The sequence below is a fragment of the Trichoplusia ni genome, chromosome 18, assembly GCF_003590095.1.
Source record: "Trichoplusia ni isolate ovarian cell line Hi5 chromosome 18, tn1, whole genome shotgun sequence".
NCBI lineage: Eukaryota > Metazoa > Arthropoda > Insecta > Lepidoptera > Noctuidae > Trichoplusia > Trichoplusia ni.
The window spans coordinates 1,243,850-1,265,761 of NC_039495.1; the positions used below are offsets into that span (position 1 = coordinate 1,243,850).

Below are 21,912 nucleotides of genomic sequence, written 5' to 3' on the forward strand. Positions count from 1 at the left end.
GCCCTTAAGTCGCCAACACAATGTTCAGCCAACGCACACGTTTACGTTCCGCTCGTCATAAAATATGTATGTTGACAAATACATTACTATTCACATCAATGTCAAGACTTAATTGGTTTGATCTTCAAAGATTTGATAATGTTGTTTTTTGTGTGTTTTTTTCGTCCGAAATGGTTCGGGTCGGCATCAATTTGCGGGTTTATTGTCAGTAATTGCGGGGTACGGTAGTATTGTTGGTACTTCCTTTTGTCGATCCTTTTATATGATGTCGATCAATCTTGTGGATGGCTTGTTGAGGGCCTGATGTATGGCTGCAATAATTTGGGGTTTGTTCCCAGCGCGGTCCGCCGGCGTTTGGTATTCGATAGTAAAAAGTTTATTAGTATCGTCCAGGTAGTCGCTGTCGGCAGTAATTCGCGTAACCACTGTTGTGATAGGTCCCATCGGGACTGGAATACATTAGCATGCGATTTGAATGATGAATATGTTTATATTGGTAATAAGCGCGGTGGCGGCAACAAGCTGCACTGCTCGCGTCTAATATTACGGATGCAGCGAAAATTATACCTAAATATCATAAGTTTGTAGTCGGTTCTCTGAATAGAAACTACATTTTTTTTTTATAATAACTATCGTGAGACTGATTCATTATTAAATGATGTAACGGTTTACTCACGCGTATTTATCGGGGTAGCCCGACTAGTTTCGGACCCAACCGGAGTCCTTAATCATGAGCAGACGCGGCGGGATCGGAGTTCGACTCGCTATCCGAAACTAGTCGGGCTACCCCAATAAATACGCGTGAGTAAACCGTTACATCATTTAATAATACAATTTTTTTACATGATTTTCCTTTATGATCGTTAATTCAATTAAATTAACATAAGATTTATGATTGAATTACGCAGGGTTCAAATCTGAGATGAAAAATTAGTGGCATACAAACTTTTCAGGCTCAATTTGTACCTAAATAAGCCATACAATATTACCTCTAGTTATACAAATGTTAACGTTAGTGTTAAGTCCGTTAATTCGAATCCTGGTGATATCATAAAGCTCGCAGCGCGGCGCCGCGGTCAGAGGTGCGGTAACACGCGCGATCAGTGTAACATTAAGTAGTGTACTCATGACAATAGGTACATTATTATTATTAGAACAAAATGGTACATTATGTTTGAAGTGAAATTCTTTACTAGTATCTATTCAAATAGGTAACATAACTAGTCATCAACGGTTGATAGACGAAATAATAAAACAGGAATTTTGCAACGATATGATTACACTTATATGGCTTATAATTAATTAATAATTTAGTATGAAAAACCTTGAAAAACTTAGTTTTAGTTTCGTGACTCCATCTGTACAACATTCCGTCCTTACATCCCTATAAAAACCTATTACTTAAGTAGACTCTTTCTACTCTTAGGTTCTGGACTATCTGTAAACGAATTTTATTCAAAGCGAAGCAGCGGCTTGGAACCGTAGCAGACAGACAGAGTACTGTCGCATTTATATTAAGTAAGTATAGTTACCGGCACGGATCTTGAGCGCTCAGCGGAAGCGTGGGGATCGCTTTGCGCATCGTACACTCATGACAAAATAAAACGCCTATATTGAGCTATCTTAAGATTCAAGATTCAAGATTTATTTATTGTTTGTCACAGGTGGAAATTCAGCTCTTAAAATTAGTGTTATAACAAAGTATCACTGTAACATACCCATGTGGTGTACAATCTTTAAAATTTACAATTACATGTCAAAAGAAAAACAAAATGAATTAAGGTGCATGCAACTGCAGCAAAGAACGAATTTTAACGAATCACTCATGACGGCTATGACTCGATGCGCTACGGGCCTATCACTGCCATTAATCCCCCCCACGCATCACTTCATACCGCAAAAGGGACCCTAAAAATCACTTCTGCGCAGGTGAAGGTCAGCGCTCAAGATCCATGTATAAGATATGGGTGTTTACCTGGCACAGTGCAGCACGGCGAGCAGTAGCAGCGCGCGCCGCGAGCCGGGGCTGGCGCCGCGCACGCATGGCGACATGGCTCACATCCTACTCGAGCCCCATGTTACCGCAGCCGCAGCAAGCACATCACACACACCCGCACCACTCCACACAGCCACTACCACATGACTGACCACTGACTGTCAACTCAACATCGTTCCTATTTGATTCAGATCAATACTCGCCCCGATTTCTCAGCTTTTACCTGGAAACAATAACATTTATTATTATACATTTCATTTGCGATAAGATATTTATTGGTAGGAAGGATTTGCATTGTAGAGGCACGTGTTCCAGCAATAAAACAAAACACTGTAACTAAATTTAACAATTTTGGACTAATCAAGTCTTGGACGACCTCTTTAGGTTTATGGATCGCCAACCTGCTACGAGGCAAAGTATTTCATTCATGAATAATGCAATGTCCTGAGTGTTATTCCGTTCGGACACATTACTGAGTTTATTGTCGAATTGTTATGATCGCGAGGTGGGTGGTGCTCTGGGAATGTGGCAGAAACTGTCGCACCACACCTGTGCCTAACGGTGATGGAATCCATTCAAGTTTATTAGGTATTTGATCTAAGTTGATGCTCAGCCCGCCTGGATGTCGGTTATAGCTGGAAAATCATTTAACGCAGTCGAATAAAAGTAGCGAGTAGCAATGATAATGCCAGGTGTCAGATACTTTTAAACCAAACATCGAAATCGGTTTGAGCGTAACGACGTAATAAATACCCACATACTTCCGTTCCTAACCTAAAATTTAGTACAAGTGAGCTCAAATAAAATAACTTAATTTGCTTAAAATGTGGAACGAAATAAGTTATAATAGTTTGCTATAAGATCACAGCTTGCAAAAGCCTCATTTGATACAAATAAAAAAAATCACTGAGAAATTAACGTTACAATGTTTTTAAGAAATGTAGGTCTCTCTTAAAGACTACAAATAGCAAACTATATATTTAAAACTATCACAAATACTCAACGGCAGACATCACTTAATTACTACATATATGAATGAGATCACAACTATATCGACACCTTTACATTCACAATCGCACAGCTAGTGTATTCGGCACCTACTCGCTTGTGGAACAAGGATGTCCCTTTCCTTTTCGCTGTTGTGTGATGTTAGTCCATCGTTTTCAGTTTCAGCTGTTTGCATATCGTGAGCGAGTTGCGCCGGAGACACATTTGCGCGTCACTTAGCGCCTCGCTTGCGCAACACGTCGCAAACGCCACTGCGTTACCGATTTCACCGAACAATACACATCGTTTAAAACCACATTATCTACATCTTAAACTATTCACATCTCCCATTGTTCATTAGCTAACGTTCCTACTTGTCTTTATATCACTAAAGCAGTTAATTTATAACAAAGTTTGTCACAGTATAATATAGTAGCAATTTCCTTATCAGATAAATTATGCTTAATCTCCAATCGCGAATATATTTTCTGTATTAACATTGTATTAGCATATTTGAATAGTTACTCTTATTACAGGAACACCTTGCGCGACGCTGTCGTAATTATTTAAATGATAATGATTAATTATAAAATATAGTGACGCATTTTCGTTAATGAGGGATATATGATCTTATTTGTGTTGGGACCTCATTTGTATCAAGAAGCTAATAGAACTAACATCAATTATATCTATTTTTACATTATCCAGTAGATCGCTGAGTGATTCTCAGATTAATCTAAATGTAAGAGTTCCGCGAATATTGAATTGCGTACGGAACATAGATAAGATAAATGGTAGAGGGAAGTGCACCTACTCTTCTTTACCGTGATACCACCATCGCTGCAAAACTTAATCACTTTCTGATTCTTGTTAATTTTTATAGTCTATTAAAACGAAACGAAAACATTGAAAACTATGCCCACCATATTTGGTGACAGAGTATAATTGTATGTTTGCCACGAAAACCTCATTTCAAATTTGTCAAGCTTATGCTAAAGCTGATCGTCATCTTTTAATACTGCCACAGTCACTTAACTATCACTTCCTCCTCCTATCCCCTGCTCCGCCAGTAGTGCCCGTAGTGCCAACTACTAGTTCCGCGCTAAGCTGTAGCTGACCGGGTCATCGCGGCCGCTCGCAGCTGGCGGCTCCTACATCACACTACACACAATACACACGCCGCGATACTATGCACGCTATTTTAGGCGCCGAATACCAAACTGCAGGTAATTAAGAAGGTTACTTAAAAGTAATAAAAGAGTACTGTTTTTGGGAGGAAATATTCATGTAAATATCATCCTTATTTATTTTAAGGCTCCGACAGACCGCTTTGAATAATGAAGTTAGTGACAAACTTGTTCTAGCTTTTGTTATCAATCAATCAATCATCATTTATTTGCAAGAAATGTGGTACATTTAGCTGTTATAATATGGCAAGATCCTCACATATCGCCAGTGTTTGCAACATTACAAAAGTAGATGTTTGTTATGATGATAAAAAGAAGATTATGGGTTGATCTAGGCTTTCATTTATTTTATCAAGACTGGTATAGAACGTTTGAGTGTAAATAAATAATAAGCATATTTGCATTTATTATTCACATGATCATTTTTTCTATAGCAATCCCACCAGAGTGTCATCAAACACTTACAAAAACCTATATCATTTATGGTAAACCTTCTGGCGAACCTCCCTAGTGACCAGCACCCAGTACCAATATATTCCCCGCATAGTGGGTGACACATCGAGCGTCACTTGTTACTCGGTCAGCGGCGAGCCGCGCCGCGTAACACCAAATGAACGATGCTACATGTACTGACACTTGTATTTACTCACAACTCTAGATTTGTTTTTGTAAAACTTTTTAACATCTTTTTTTAAACTACTAATGTACTAAGTAATTTATTCTTGTGTCGCGGGAGATTCACAAACAGTTGAGTTGCATGCTAAAAGATGCAGGGTAAGCATTCTTGGATTACGCAAACGCTTGTCCTACGCGGGGACTGAACCAGTAACACGTCGTGTATGTTCTATATTTGATTACACTTGGCCATCGGTGCAGTGTTTGTACCTATTTTTTTTTTGTTAGTAAAGCAACACCACTCTCTTTTTTCATTACAGCAACTCTCATGGGAATATTTTCATCAATTTTTTTTTTGTTACACAGACTTGGAGAGTTTTGACTAGATCTAGAAAAACGCTTAATTCATCGTTTAGGTAATTATGTACTTTGTTATAAAAAAATAAGGACATATTACTTTTAGCATTACATTACAGTACACGGTAGGTATGTTAAACATAATAACCAAGCTTAACATAATGGCAGTCATAAATAAAATGTATCTATTTGTGTGTCCCAAGTTTAGTTGAACATTCGCGAGACACGTTATTACCTGAAATGATTTACGAGAGTTTGCTGAACGGTCAGACTTGTGCGCCGGAATAGATTAGCTGATAACAATCTGACTTCGAATGCATCAGGTTGTGAGCAGTGGGGACCTGGCAGTCGGCAGTCTGGTGAGCTGCTTGTGTAGGTAGACACTGAAGGGCTCTTAATGGGTTTAACAGAAATATATGGATATGGATAAAGGTGTGTGAAATTGAATTGGCTCTACTGATCACACACGGTGTGGCACAAATCATGCACTGTAAGTTAGTAATAATATGTTTACACATACTTATTTTTGTCTGCATGGATAGTCAAGTAGTATGGTCACCACGCCAAACCCACCTATGGTTCTCTTGTTACTTTCTTACTGAGTTATTATCACTTGTATGCATTAAGGTAATGAATATTTTCAGAAGCCAAATGCTTAGTATATAATCTTGACATATTTTTCACGCCACATAATGCATATACTTTTCCTTTTCTTTAAGACTACCTCCTTTTTTTAACTCCTGTAATATCAAGCACAGACATTTCGACAAACAAGATCTGATAGACTCCACTGATGATCACTTGTACTCAAGTTGATACTTTCTACCCGGGATTTAAATTGTACATTTACATGTGTGTGACATATCTGTTGTTTCAATGTTCCGAAATTTAAATATTATCAATACTACTGTAATCCCAACAGCGTGCGTCCCGCGCCGCTCGCGCTGCACTTCCGCCTCACAATATTGTGTCGTGCGCGCGGTTATGAATGTCACTCGCGATATAAATACTCGCCGTCGATATGTTGTTGCTGTTATATTATGCTGGTCTAACGACTGGATGCAAATACCAAGATTTTAGGGCAGGCTTAAAGTTTTGTTATGCGATGGTTCTCTTTCAAACTATTTATAGAATGTTTATCGGTAATTTGCTGATACTTTACTTTAATAGAAGTTTCTTTTAGCAACTGAACTTTGTTTGAAGAAAATTCTACTTTAAGTAGGCAGTAATGTATGTAAGGCGAAAATATTTGAGAAGCATCAATTTTAAGTTAATCCAAACTAACTATATGTCTAACATCACGTGTCCAGCATCCTAGGTTAGAGGGACTGGCTAAAGGCCCTAATACCAATACCTTCATGCAGTTTCTTAATAAAGAAATGTGATGAAAATTGTTGCAGAGAGACGCTATGAGGACTTTCACTCCAGCTCATTGGCACACTGACAACAGTTTTACTTTAAAATCTGGTGTTAGAACCCCAGGGAAGGAATGAGTACACGGGGAACTGACTAGTCAAGCCTAAAGTCCTCGACAAAGCTCCACAGAATTTTATATAGCCTTAATACAACGTCATCAATAACAGCAGTAGGTATACCTGAATGACAAAGGATGTTTCATTGAGACCTTCATGGTCGTCTCGCAGGTGGAGCAAGTAATAACTAATTCATAATAAATAGTTAAATTATGTGCAGTTCTAATAATGTGGCCGCCTCGTAAATCGTGTAGCTCCGATCATAACTCACGCCATTAATATGTAATTTGCTTTATATTTGTATCTTATTGCAAACAACTTACATCATAGATGTAATGCTACTGTGCATGTGAAGCAGAAAAACAACTGCCGACAACAATTATAAAAGTTCAAAAGAGCTTGTTGACAGTAGATCCAAAACTAAGTTACTAAGTTAACAAGTTACGGTTATTTTCCCCGCAGGTCATTATTATTGATGGCAAGAACAAATTCACTGAACATATATTATGTCCTTTTGGGAAAAACCCGTAGTTTATTTTTTCGCTGGCTGATATTTTTTAAGGAGCTGAATACTCTATATTACTTAATAAGAAGTTTTTATAAATAGCCTTTAAGAAATTGAAATAAATGATTTGATTTGATTCATCATCATCATCGGCCTTGCCTTTTCCCAACTATGTTGGGGCCCGCTCCATGATTCCAATACGTATAAAACGTTATGATTATTAATTTTTGACTTACATAGTGAGTTTATTAGTGGGTGATGATAATGCTACGATACCACTTTTAATGAATTGCTCACAAATCTCTAAGTCCTGATACTTAGTGAACCTTCTGACATGCCACTTCATTGCCATTATAACAAATGGTTCGATGACAAGTCGATACGATCTCTGTAACATCATCAATCATTACCTCAATTACCTTACTATTCCACATCAGTAACACTGCAACTAAACTCACATACACACGAAAATCAACCACAATGACAAGAACATACAGTTCAATTTACATTAACAGGTCAGGTTTAGTTTTAGAGTTATTAGAATGATGTTTTGTAGGTAATATCATTAATAGTGTAGTAATTACTGCAGTTGACTTGTGTTCATTATGTGCGGTGGCTGTTGCAATAACACATGTAGCACACCTGCGAACCACATCCATCATGAAATGTTATTAATTATTATGTTTAATTGACTTACAAGTTATTGAATTTTAATATACATTTTGCGATAAATAATGGTTATGTTTGTGTAGGTTTCTAAGTTACTTAGCGCTATTGAATTATTGAGAACAGAATAAGTATGTATTTTCATGGTTTTAGATTATTAATAAAGTTAACTATTAACTTTTATCATGCAATTATATATCCTTTAAAATGTCGTTCTCACAAAATTTCTCCGTTTGTACAAAAAATCTGACGATTAAATTGTCGGTAAATGTATGGGAGTGTGGAAGATTTCTATACAATGAGTAACAAGGCACGCTTTATTGTCAAATTATTAATCATTTTTCACTTCCAAGTCTTTAATACCTGTATGATGTTAATCAAACAGCCAACAACTGCGATTTAATCAAACATTTGTATGAACACAGCAATGTATTGTCATGTGCTTATAATATATATATAAAGATAATTATAGCTTACCGAAAGCCTCACGCGCGGAGATTTATAGACTAGCGTTTTGGGACCATGTAGCGCGTACTAAGGAAATATGTAGTCGCCTTAAGGATTATAAGGTTCATTCATTTAGAAAAATCTTTCCTAAATGGAACTGAGTCCAGTGCCCAGCACTGGTAAAAGCTGTTATTATTACTTGCTATATTCTTGGTGACATTATCTTATATGATTTAGGTAATTTAAGTAGGTACAAGACAAAATACGATGCTAAATTATGAAAAGAAAAGAAACCACTCTTTACGCTCTACAATTTATTTTGTTTGAAATGCAACCGGAACAACTTTAACAGCAAAAACAATTTTCAATAAAAAAATAATATAAAACCAAACTTTCATACTACAAATGTTTCTGTGACTCACGAGAGTCGAAACCAATTACCACCTCTTACTAAATTAAGACTATAGCAGTTGTAAAAGCGAGACGCCGCTCTACATTATGTAGAGCACTCTCTCCTTCACACAATGGCCACAGTTTTATTATGTCAGGTGGTATTATACCCTAAGGTCAGCTATACACTACGAGCACATATAATACATGCTGTAACGTGCACATTACGTCGCGGACAGCGCGCTGTGACCAAATTATGAGACTTTTATAGAGCTTCGAGATATAATCGTGTATTTTATTTTATATCGTCAGGTCAGTAAGTATTGAGTGGATACTAGAATGAGGTGTTATTGTTTTATGTTTTTTTATGATCATCTATATGTTTGTGAACTTGATGTGGATAAAGTGAGAATGAATAGTTTGATATCGAAATTTTGAGTGATTAAGTAGAGTTAGTATAAAAATTGACAATTGAAATATGACCTCTATATATTAATACTAGTTTCCGCACAACACTTCATCCGTGTGGAATAGTTACTATTCTAAGTCTAAAGCCTTTCTCGATAAATGGGCTATTTAACACTGAAAGAATTTTCCATATCGGAACCGTAGTTCCTGAGATTAGCGTGCAACAAACAAGTTTATAATATTTTTTAAGTTATTATTCCCTCTGAACCATTAAGCCAAGATACTCCTACACCAGCATTTAATCAGTAATTGAATTCGAAACCACTTTTAATTTTAAATTCCACAAAAGCGTGGACCTTTATATGTGAAAAAGGCTGCGTGTAATCGTAATTAAATATGCGTGCTAGTGTAAAGTGCGTGTGAAATGTGGTCTGTGTCGCTGTTATCTAGGAGTGTCGCCTCCAGCGCATGCCTACACTCGTTTTGTATTTGTTAGGACCGCAAGTTAGCGCCAGGTTCCGTACCTACATATTTCAATATCGAGGAAAGAGGAAGGTTTGCTTTTAAATGGGAGGTGTGTAGTCCAACTAATTCTAACTTAAGTATCTTATTTCAGCAAAAAAAGTTGTTATTTTAGACAATTTTGTACCGTTATGTAGTATTAAAATATTATTAAATAATAAATTCAATTACGCAATAAATTGTCTTTTTAGGTTAATAAAAAGTGTGGTCCCGAAATAATAAATGAGGAACAGTGCAAGAAAGAGCTTTGATGAAGAAGATTTTAAAGTCCATGAGATCTAGTAGCAGTTGCAGTCAAATTTGACTTTCGCTTAACAAAAAGGGAAAATTGATTTCATGATTTCTCATAAAAAAATATGCGCTCTTCAATTTTTTCATTTACGAAACTCCGTGAAATATTGAGGACCCCTGGTCTAGCTAAGGTAAAGGCCAGGGTTATTGCGTATTATTATGATTACCGCGCGACACGACTCCGCTATTAGCAGGCTGTGTCGCGGTGTGTATGTCGCTCAGAACAACACTACAGCGAGGTGAGCTTTGTACACATGCGAGTATGAAACACATGGGCTTTTATGTGGACTCTTTAGTATGTTAAAGGGTGACGCAAATTCTATTATATTAGAAATAAATGCACATGGCATCGGTGATTGGATATAGGACAAGGAGGAGTTTTGCGGGCATGTAATTTAGTAATGTAATATAATATGAGAGAAATAAAGACTTTGAATTGAAAATTGAATTGAATTGAGATTTTGGAAATATTCGCAGTCTGTGCTTGACCTGACCGAAGTTACCTGTGCAAATAAGGGACATGTGCATGAAAATGTGTGGATGTCGGTAACGGCTGCAAAATCATTACCTTCTGGTTACAAAGTCCTCTTTGATTCACATATCGGTAACTTTTATCCACTTCAGCTACCTTATATGTTTGTATTAAGTGTGATTACTATTAAAGTTGCCTATTTCCTTATGCCATAGTTATTATCCGATACTACATATTATGTGCTTATATCTTACATTAAACTTGAAGCCATCAGTTAGCATTTGCAATGTATGTGAGAAACATCGATCATGCCTTTAAACGGAGTCGGTCATGAGCGCCGCAGAACCTGAAAACTTATACAGAGTGTTTTCACAAGTGTATGTCCTATCATAAATAATTAATTAATTTTTGCTCAATACATGTATGTAAGTATTTAAGAACTCTATTAGATCATTCTGTTATGTTTTTGTTTGATTAATGTGTGTGTGTTAAAAAAAAATGCTATTAATCAATTCCAGTATTATGATGTGATCGAGCATGCAAAAAAACCCAAGACGAAAAAGGAAATAAATTGTCATACTTTACGTACATCATATTTTTTTTTCTGTTTCTTAAACTTTTGCAGCCAGTAACACAATACACCCTGTATATTACCTGACGACATCACTCATCGACAATCGCCTCTCAACATACTTATATGACGATCACGTCTCGTTATATTTGCCGATACACACACATACGCACGTACGTTTAAAGATGGAATTTAATTAAGCAGAACATATTAATTGCACTTTCGGACACTTTGTATAGTACTTAGTGATGTGCAATATTGATTGATAGTTGTCGATAATATTAAAAACTGGTGTATTATGGTTCCCAGCTTGGATAGGACAGTATGATGTGTAAAGCTATAAAGATTCTGTTCAATGGGACTTTTGTTGCTCATTTGTTTACCGTGGAGAAAATCCAGCCGTGTCACGTCGTGTAGAGGCTAAAGTTAAGTTGAAAATTATTGTGGAATATTAAGTTTTAACTTAACGTTAATAATGCTATCTATTAGTTTAGTTACATAAGAGGAAACTTTTTTAAATTAGTGGCTGGTTCTAATAAAAATATTACTAAATATATAGAAGATAAATCAAAAATTTCTTTCAACTCACAGTAAAATACCCAGACATGAGACAAATATATTACATCAAGATTGTTATCGATAACAGTTTCATTAAAACGCATTAAAATATAATTGAGACGTTAAATCTCAGATCAAGATAGTATCGATAACGACGAGCGTACATCACTAGCGCGAGGTGCGTGTAATGACAGTTTATTTAATCTGTGGGTATAAAGGGCGCGGTTTATAATTCAATCAGAATGAAGCGCCGAGATTATCGGAGAAAGGGCTTGACCTCGGTCACCTTACTCATGGGTTATGACTTCATTATCTGAGGAAATTACAGTAGTTTCTTTAAATTTGTGGAAGTGAGACGGGGCTCTATGTAGCGTAGAACGGTGTCTCTCTTGTATAACTGCAAGCTATGACCACTGTTAGCTGCGTAAGGGTCGCCTAACATCAGACTTGTTGCGTGATAATATAGTGCGGCTGTAAATTGTACTCGATTCGAGAAATATGGCTTATGTTTTAAATATTTTCATACATGGCTCTATAGTGTGGGTACCAGAGGTTTTAAAACGTTTTCATGCAGGTGCTGACAATTCAATCTAGAGAGTGATAGAATCAAGAATTTAAAAGAAATTTGCTATTTACATCGCCCAAACAAATAGTTATTAACAGCACGACGGAGTATGACGTAGGTAATGCATAAAAACAAGAGTCTAGATAATTTAGCAGTCTGCCGCTTACTTAAGCTAATTTAAATCAATTAACAATTCCGTTTAAGCTTATCAGCGAGCGGTTCGTGCAAATCTATCTCTTATCTAAATTGATACGGTTTGTATATCAATTAGAGCTAATTGTTGATCGGAGATAAATATAAGTTATATGAAGCAGTTGCTAGAATATCGAAAAACTAATCGGGGAACATTACGACATTTTTTATTAGAAAACGTTTAACAAACATACCGATGAGAAATGTAAGATGGTTATTTAGGCAATAATCATGAATCATGGATAATTAAAACTCGGACGCAGCCGCGGGGCATGCTAGTTTATATGTTATAGACAAATATGTGCGGTGAGGAATGTGAGCCGGTCCTATGGTTGTATTCTGATAGCTAGGGTCGGCGCACATGGTCCACCGCAATCGGAAACGCCGCAACTAGCATATTTCGTGTATTTTTCATACCTCATGTCTCTCCCGAGTCACGTTCTGGACGCAACGATGTCGGCAGCAAAAGCTGGAGAGCTTCAGGGATAATTTGGCTCAAACTTGTTTATATTAACTCTTTGGATTTATGTTTCAGGGTCTTTACCTTGACGCTGCCATAGACCATAAGTTACTCTGGATTATCTGGGTCCTTAACGACCTTCGACCGTAGCCAAAATACATTGCCCTCATTTTAAAAACTGCTTCATAACAAATTATGTTTTGTGGTTATGTCTGAAGTCCAGTGTGCGTCGACCCTTACGCTCGGCATAACGAGGTGTTAATAACTCGCCTGATAGACGTCATCCGATTGACTTTCTATTGCCGTTGTGTGATGACCATTGTGTGTTATGTAAGTGTGAAGTATCTTGTACTGTTGTTAAATGTTATAATCAATTGATAGAATATCTAGCTAGGCAGGAAAAGAAAAGGAGAAAAAAATGGTGAATATGAAATGTTTATTTGCTTAATCGTTGTCAGAAACTGTTTATTAATTTATCAAGTTGTTCATTGTTAGTAAATTAAGAGGTTTAAAATGAATAGAAAATTTAAATTGTAGATTGCGCATAGTTTTCTGTTAATTGTTATTCAAACTACATTAAAACGGAACATAATTCCCCTCGGCGACATTTATTTACAACCTATTCTACGGTACAGTCAACCACTGAACTGGGCAATCCGTTTTATAAAGTGTCATCTTTCTGTGACATGACTTCTGAACCGTGGAGGCCGGGACTTACTTTTAAAACGATTTCAAAAATTCTGCTAAAAAAATCTCTGCATGACTTGGAAGCAAACTCGAGATCTTTGATTTGCAGTCCTGCTGTTTCAATACTAGGCTACCTAAAACATGTAGATTTTAACTATAATATTTGTATAAGTATATGTCAAGGCAATTTTTTTGCTTATTAGCAAAGCAATAACTCATAGAATGTTATCAAAATTCCGATTATTATAATCAACTTCTGTCGCTGATTGTACAGACATGATGAACATTCTCATCTAAAAATAGGTTCGTTAACAATATTATGATTACGTTTGTAACTGTCTCTCGAGTTAATGACAATGCGGTAGTTAGTGTGCGGGTGTCATAAAGTGTGAGGTAACGGAGGTGTCACACGGACCGGGACTAAATGAGATGAGATGTCGCGACTGGTGAGCGCGGGAACTGATCACTGGTTAAGGCGAAGACCGTCGATCATTGTTTTTTTGAAATTTATTTGTATTTTTTTTTGTGTGCTGAAAAAATAAAAGTTGCTGTTATACTTGAAACGGTTTGAAAAACAGATATTATTGTAAATAAATAATTCAGGATAGATACGTCCAACTGCTGGAGTAGCGTATACCCATTTAGGAAAGTATTGATCACCTAGGTTGTTCACTGTACTTTACGAATCTTAGTGGTAGTTACTGAATAAAAACAATATAAATTATGAAATTCAAGGCAGCAGACAGGACATAGGTATGTGATACACGTAAAGAAACCTCTAGTTTCGTAACAAAAACCAAATATCAATACACCTGGACATTAAAATTAAATCAGATAATTAAACAAATATTAAATACCAATAAACAAACTTCTCCTTTTGTGATGTCGGTTAAAAACCAATAAAAAGCTAATAGGCTTAGTAAATACAAATAAATAGGCGAGCTGTCGTCATGTTTGTCATATTAATATGAGCCTCGGCTCGTAAGTTACAAACCAAAATATTTGTGGAACGAACGCCGAGCGCTTGGATGCGTATGCGCCGGGCGTTAGGGCTGCCACGAGATCATATAAAATAATTAATAAGAATCCAAATTATGGAGCATTTTGAAAAAGGTTTTCTAAACCTATGCCAGTATTCCAAAAACAATAAAGATTACACGCGTTTTGTCTTCTAAAACTAGCGACTCCCACAATAACTTTTTAGGCTGAACGCACAGCCTGTAGCTAAAATACAAAAGAAAAACATTTTGCACCAGTGTGGTTTTACAAACACTAAAATTAAATACATAAAGATATCGCTCAATGTGACATTGGACTCACTCAGTAACCAATAACACTTGATTATTCCAAGTTATATCTTCATCTTTAAACCTGTGGACTTGTCTGTCGCGCCAGCCCTACACTGTGCCCGCTCTCCTAGCTCAGCCTGCTCAGTAACGAACACAACAAAACATTTGTTTGTTTGTCTGATTACAGTTTACGACTCATTACCTCACGTGTTATACTCTCTCTCATAATTATTACAACACCGCACTCGATGCATATTCAAATAAATTACGATAGGGAATGGTCTTCCTGATTGGGATTTAATTATTGATTTTGAGAAACATTAATATTTTTAGGTACTTTGGATTTTTAATAAGTGTTGTTGTTTTGTGTAAGACATTTAATGATTTTGTTTTTTTTTTAATCTGAGGTATCGTTTGTTATAGATTATTTGCAGGCCTATGAATGGAATGCAATAAAAATAAAAAGTTTGAAATCATATAACGCTGTACTTTGTATGTAATTTTAAGTGTGGAGCTATAGTGTGTCTATTAATTACACAAAACAAAAGCTTCTGAGTTCAAGACACAGACGATCTCCGGTGGCGTTTTGTGTGCTCTCCTGATAATTTTAAATTAATTTATTGATAAAAATAGTTAAAGTAGTACTAAAAGTGTAATGAATGACGTCCAAAAAAAGTATTTCTGATTTCTATATTATATCCCACTTCCCACTAATATTATAAAGGCGAAAGTTTGTGAGTGTGTATGTTTGTTACTTCTTTACGTCAAAACGGCTGAACCGATTTTAATGAAATTTAGTATGGAGTTAGCTGACACTTTGGATTAACACATAGGCTACGATTTATTACGAGAAAATTTTATTTACTAATCACACGGACGAAGTCCCGGGTAACAGCTATGAGATTATATTGATATCAGACACAAGGGGGTGCTATCTACTGGCCGGGCATTGCCACGAACTAAACGATGGCAACACAAGGTATACCAGGTGCCACCTACAGATACATGTCAGAAAACAACAAAATCCACCCGATCACATAAACATAAAACTTCGCAACATGTTTCCGCCACGCAGACACGTTGTTAAGTTAACAAGGTGTAGTAAGTAAGTACGGCACTAAACGCGGCAGTAACGTTTACAACGTGCGGGTGAGTGACGACTGTGACGCGGCGGCTCGGGTGACGGTGTCGCGCGGAGTGATTGATGACCGCCATCACACGTCACGAACTGTGCTTGCATATATTCAGGGGATATCGCATATGTTCTGGGGAAAGTATAGGTGAGCGTAGCGATGACCACTATCAAACCAAAATTGGGAATGACATTATTGAGATCTTCAAAAGCTTGTTTGACTCTGGTTCGTCTTTGTCATATTTTCATTATGGCATAGATGGCATAGATATCATTTATGTCACGCTCCTCTTGCAGACAGCTTGTCCCACAGTTACTGAATGACTTCAGTAACTTTAAACATAATTGCATTTTTCATAACTTTTTCAATGAACAACACTGTGCCCCCCCCCTCTCACCTAGTTTTTAATTAGATCGTAACGTAACGTTATCCTTCTATTACTGTTATGCTGGATGCTTAGAATTATAGCGCGAAGATCGGACGGCCGATGGGACAGAAAAGTTCTGGAGTGGAGACCACGTACCACCAAGCGCAGCGTGGGACGGCCACCTGCCAGATGGACCGACGACCTGGTGAAAACCGCTGGGTCTCGTTGGATGCAGGTGGCAATGAATCGGTCGCGCTGGAGAGCATATGGAGAGGCCTATGTCCAGCTGTGGACAGCTTTAGGCTGAGATGATGATAGCGTAGAAATAACAACCAACTTTCATACTTATTCTTATTTAAACTGGGTAAGGTTTGGGCATAGCATCGATAGGAAAAGTGATTAAAAAAAAACGAACTCGTCTAACTTTTCCATACTAGACTTTTTGGTTAAATTTAAGTTAACAATAACGTTTTGTATTACATATTAATTACTCAAACACCAACTCGCGGTAATTCACGCGGCTGTAAACCAACACCCACGGGTACTACCAAACTCTGCGTATCGGGTAACTCTCATAAAAATGTATCTGACTCGGATATGGCTCGTAAGTCTATTAAAAAATATTTTTATAAAGGGTACCTGGCTAATATGAGTGCGATACGATACTTAAATAGCCATATCCAAAATAATTCAAAACTATAGCATAACCTGAGCCTCAATATTTTTAATACCGTATCCTATTCCAACATGTACCCCAATTCCTAGATTTCCTAGAAGGACCCACAGTGCAGAGCCACCACAGACGTGGGCTCGCGGTCTCGCGGTCGAAACTAATTGGACTAACTAGGAATAGTAAGAATAACGCTATAAACGCTGACGTTTCGATAATTGGATGAAATGTTACGGAAACTTATGGCGCGGTGGTCGAGCGTCAAATTGGATTCTCGAACTTTACTGCAGTTAATTTATTTCCATACAATTATAAAATTCATCTGACGTATTTATTTCGTCGACTATGCCAAACGTGGTGTAGAAACCACACAGTTTTAGCTCCTCGCAATATGTTCAAAGTTTGAGCTAACTTTGTATAGTTTACAAATATTTATTTGATACTTTGATAATTCTGATTTTGATCATGTATAGGTAAGGATCAATCCTGAATGTGAAAGTACGAGAGCAACGAATGACCAAAGGTTGTTGTTTATAAAAAAGGAAGTAAGTAGAAAATAGTAGTTGTTAATCCTTGTACATTTTAAGTAAGTAAAACGAACAGTAAAACGATTGCCGTCATATAGAACTCACAAAGACATGTTAAAAATAGCTAAAAGCGGAACTACAGAGGTCACTCAGATGTCAATGATCTAACAGTTCTAAGATGAAGTGACGAATAAAGTGAACCGCGTGGCGCACTAGATACAATTGCCGGCAGGCAATCACACAATCTACGAGTGAGGGTGGTGCCACACGAGCGCGGTGGCTACGCTGCGTTGTCGCAACGAAATTATATCAACGTACATGTATCTGCGTTAAAATTTTAAACTATATAGTACAGCTTCCTTGCTTCGTTTCCAACCATTAGAACAGATCATTTCAACTCTACTTCTGTGACATTTCTTTTTGACAAGTAACGTGATTCTGACTTATCAGATCAATACATTGGGGGATTTGTCAGTTGTTAAAGTTCGCATACACGATACTTATCTACCGACCCAGATTTATATGTAAAGCACTGTCGATGCAGCGTCAACGCGACGCACCAATGACGCACGTGTGGCATCTCTCTATGTGTCCGTAATTGAATGGGAGCAGACGGAAGAAGGTATTAATTGGTGGAAGCTGCGCGAGAAGGATAATGGATACAATTGTGATGCCGCGAGCTGTCAGCGCGGCAGATAATATTAGAACGGGAGTGGATTCTGATTACTGAAACAGAATTGCAATAGAATCGTTGTTAAATGGCGAGTAGAGTCTTAGATCTATATAGAGTGATAACGTTGAAGGATTAAACCATAAACAGTGCGTGCTCGAGGAGCTTTTTTTTTATTACTATTGCCTTTTTTGTAGCAATATATATGGATAAAAAAACAATAGGCGTTAAAAAAGAATAACAATCAGGCAGACCTGGTCAAGTAAGATTTCAGCTGTGTAGCACATTATAGTCGATCCATTGTAGAATAAAACAAAATATAACATTCAAAATTATATCACCAGAATTAGCGCCCAGTTTGACAAGATAGTTAGTTATGTCAGCGTATATTAAGTTGTTCGCGAGTGAATCATGCGGCGAGAGCCAGCCACGGTTTGTCAATGAGTTTAATACGCAATCCAATTATTCTATTCATGTGTTTGCCAACTATTTGCTCTATTCTAATGGATATGAATTGCAGTCTTGTACTCTATTATGTTGTACCTACTTTTATTTAGATGTTTTTAGATAATCTATAGGAGTACTTACTTGCCTGGACCGAAGTTTAACGATAGATACTATATTTACACTTAACGGTGTTTCAGATAAAAGTTAGAGTGATAAAAACACCTTTCCCGCTAAAATCCATTAAATCGTTAAGATAACAGAGAGTGCCGAAGAAAATGCATATTCACTAGAAAAGCGCAACCCACCTTTCAGTGAAGTCGGTCAAAAACAAATGCCGGCCGAACAAGGCAATTTCAATTTCGCCTCAGAACATATTTCAGTGTTTTCTCCGCTCGTAGTTATAATGGAGTTCCAGTGTTAATGTTTGCCCCAAATACTGAACAATTACCTCCAGCGATGTAGAGCTGAGGTTCTACTACCACGACATAAAGTAATTTTGCATCATTTGTGGAAGCGAGACGCCGCTTTACACCGTATAGTGCGCTCTCTCACTTCCTCAACAGCAATATTGTTATTTTAATGTTTGTTGGTAGGTTCCCTGGTATTATCAAGAGTTCGGTAGAGCACAGACTGCAGACTGCGAGTAACCTGCACGCCGCCGCGCCGGGGAAAGTTCCCATAACAAACACTCCGTTATTATGTAGAGCGCTTACATGAATAACTCCGAGCTTGTACCGAGTGTGCTTGGGACACGATACAGATGATTGCAGAAGGTTAGCGGTGGACTTGATAAATTCTACCTAGAGGAAAAATACAGGATGATAAAGTATAAAAAGATCACAATTTAAATTTAGTCTACTTCTTTCGTCAGTTTTTCCCTTATCTACCATTTTTGCGATTGAGAAGAAGATTTGGCTTTTTTTTTAATAAAGCAATGTTTTAGTTTACTCGTATTCATACAGAATATTTTTTTTGAGATTTACATGCTCTTGATAGAGAACAAATAATTTTTATCACCTGTTTGTTTTCCGACGTCTAATAAGCTTTTAATTGGACGTTTGAAAACATTCAAAATAACTCGTGCCTGAAGCAAATACTTTAAATAATGGAATGACGTATCAGAGAGAGTGAACCTTCTGTCCTACACTTGTGTGTTGCACTACAATGGATGTAGTTCTGAAGTGGTTCCGTACAATCGTTTAGGGTTTCCAGTTATGAATAGTTTTACGGCTTTCATTTGTCTTTGTTTTATTGTTTGCGCACACGGCAGTAAGCACCGCTGCTGGTACATAGCGAGCTATCAGTTATTCTGAATTGTGGAAAGCTTGGCTCCGGCCTTAATGGAAGCAATTATAATTTGCTTTCGGTCGATAAATAATAGAAATGAAATGTTGCTGGAAGTCGGTCGTGATGGGAACTAATGTTTGTTTTGAGGCTGGATAGGAAATTAATCAGTTTTCTTAGTACAGAGGTCTTTAATAGCCTTATAATTTTTGAACCATACAGCATGGAAAAATCTTTTTTGGTTAGGTTGGGTTGTTCAGCGCTGGTTTGAGATTCAGAATCCAACATTTGGAATAAGGGAATTAGAGATTTTCGCACGTTATTTTAATCCCCGTTTCCTCAGCGGTGTCTCAAAAAATAGTAAATTTTGTCCTTTGAATGCATTGAAATCGAACTTGCACCATGTGCAAAAAACCACAAAGCCACCACGACCAAAAACTTGTTCACTCTAAAGTCAACAATAGCGCAAACTACCAGGAATCCTCTCAATTAGTCCTCCGTACCCAATATACCGACTAATCTAGGTCTGTACAGTATGGACACCTACAGGCGCGCTCCCACGTAATCCCGCGTGCGAGCACCAACAGGCGTCACCAATGAGATCAACCTTCCTCACAGACAATTAGTTCTTACGTCTATCGATGTATAGACAGGATTTAGATAGTCGCTATTCGGTCTGCGAGTGCATAGCATATAGCATTATTTTGTTTGAATCTGGACGAAGATTATGTTTTGTTTTCTCTAAGGAGGTCGAGGGTTCGAGGTTTGTAAACGTGAAAATATGTTTTTGAAGGAAATCTAAGTAATAAAAAAAATTAACCATAAACTTAAAATTTTTATTTTAAGCTTATTTCTGATCATTTTTGTGTTGGAAGGAAAACTCTTTCTGTCATTATGAGAAATGCGATATTTTGTTAAATCCTTTAACTATGGGAATTGATTTCGGAAAACAGAAAACAAATTTTAAGATGCGTGACGATGCGATGACGATTAGGATCTTAAAATAAAATTAATAATAGGGTCGGCAAAAGACTATAGAACTTCACAAACTTTAGCCCCACATCCGACTCTAACAAATACCAAATCAAATTTTTTCGTCTTTGACATTCGCAAAGGACGTTGTTATACCTAAATGATTACAGTAATTATCGTCGACAGTATCAATACAGTCTAGGTGTAGGTAGGTAGGTAGACTAGCGCAGTATAGACCAGTCATATAGGTATGATTAGCTGGTAGAGGCCAGAGGCGGCGGTAATGAGCGCCTGATGTCTGTATCAGGATTGTAATTATGTGCTCACTGCGGAGTTGTGTTGCCTCTGGGGAGGTAGGGGGCAAGGTAGGAGCGGAGAGCGGGTGGTAGAGCGAGTTTTATTAAATAGGTTTCTTTTATAAGTATCTTTCTCTATCGAAAAATCTTACTCAAAGTAGTGTGTGTGTATCAGAGTTGCACGTTTGACGTTGTTTAGATGAGGATTAATTAAATTGTACAGTTTATATATTTTATGAACTATAGATACGATATTCCTGATTTTAGGTCTAGGCATTATTATCATTATTTTTTGTTAAACACACGTAAAAAAACATAATTTAAAATGTATCGAATTCGTTTTAGATTGCAAATTAGTATTAGTCTCACTCCATTAGCATACATCTGACTCCTCAACGAATTAACTTTACAACATTAATTATACAAAAACTGACGTTATATCATATTCGCTAATCCGCTCCGTCCCGCTGTTTTTGTGGCCATATGCTGCACCCGCAGTTTTTGTGGCCCTACCGCTCATATTTGATCTTATAATCTAATTGTCCGTAATATATTGCTCACTGGAAACTTATAATGGGATTTTAATAATTTAATAATTTATTATTGTAACATTAGATTAGGATGCAAAATTGTATGAGTCTAGCTAACACAGTCTAGACAGATGATTGTATGTTATTTGCATGATACATTTTATGTATGAAATATGTTTGATTATACTTTGTATTTAGGTAATAACTTGTTGATTATTGGTTCCTGTTAACTATATCTAGCTAAATGTCGCCTGCGACTGCGGCAGGTGTAATTACGTGCGATGGGTAAATATAAAGATGTCATCACTGATGTATGGGTGCTATTAAGTGGACGCAGGTAATAACTAAGGCTGCGCACTCACTGTGCGACTAATGTTAC

The 21,912-nt window shown here is 37.0% G+C and overlaps 1 long non-coding RNA gene across 1 annotated transcript in view; it reads right to left on the reverse strand.

Moving 5' to 3' along the window:
- Positions 1-1,629: 1,629 nt before the first annotated feature.
- LOC113502897 overlaps positions 1,630-21,912 on the reverse strand; it is a 46,016-nt gene continuing 25,733 nt past the window's right edge. The window contains exon 3 of the long non-coding RNA XR_003401388.1: positions 1,630-2,219. This is a non-coding gene — a long non-coding RNA (uncharacterized LOC113502897). The remainder of the gene's footprint in view (positions 2,220-21,912) is intronic.